Here is a 989-nt window from a genome sequence, read left to right on the forward strand (position 1 = left end):
ATTCTCCTGCTTCCAAAATTTAACAGACAAGAATCAGGCACAACTCCCCTACTATAAGTTCTCAATAGTTAAACAGGGTTGGATTGCTATAGCAGACCCAGGAGACCCAGCATGACAGTGTTTACAAATGTACAGTTGAGCCAGGAACGGTGGCTCATGCCTGTAATCCCAGCACTTTGGGCAGCCGAGATGGGCAGATCACCTGAGATCAGGAGTTCGAGATCAGCCTGACCAACATGGAGAAACAGCATCTCTACTAAAAAGTACAAAAGTAGCCGGCACGGTGGCACATCCCTGTAATCCCAACTACTCAGGAGACTGAGGCAGTCAAATCGCCCGAACCCAGGAGGCGGAGGTTTCGGTGAGCTGAGATCACACCATTACACTCCAGCCTGGGCAACAAAAGTGAAACCCTGTCAAAAAAAAAAAAAAAAAACCCACAAATGCACAGTGGATTAGAGCAGAATGATGCATATAGCAGGAAAGTAAGGATATGCATCGTAGGCAAAGGCTTTCTCACAGCAAGGGGTCTGGAGAAGCCAGGAGCAAGCTCCAATTGTCCTCCTCTGTAATGGCCTTGGCAGGATGCATTTTATCTCTGAGATAAAGAACCACAGAAGTTCTTCTTATTTTCCTCTTTTTTAAGTTTTTATTTATTTATTTATTTGAGACAGGATCTTGCTCTGTCACCCAGGTTGAAGTGTAGTGGCACTATCATGGCTCACTACAGCCTTGACCCCCTGGGTCAAGTAATCCTCCCACTTCAGCCTCCCAAGTAGCTGGGACCACAGGTGCACATCATCACGTCCGGCTAGTTTATTTATTTATTTGTTTGTTTATTTATTTTTTTGAGATGTGGAATTGCTATGTGGCCCAGTCTGGTCTCAAACTCTAGGGCTCAAATGATCTTTCCAAAATGCTGGGATTATAGGCATGAGCCACTTCACCCGGCAATAACCACAGAAGTTCAACCCCAGAACCCTGGGAGT

The sequence above is a fragment of the Rhinopithecus bieti genome, unplaced genomic scaffold (assembly GCF_001698545.2).
Source record: "Rhinopithecus bieti isolate Rb0 unplaced genomic scaffold, ASM169854v2 scaffold_46234, whole genome shotgun sequence".
Classification (NCBI taxonomy): domain Eukaryota; kingdom Metazoa; phylum Chordata; class Mammalia; order Primates; family Cercopithecidae; genus Rhinopithecus; species Rhinopithecus bieti.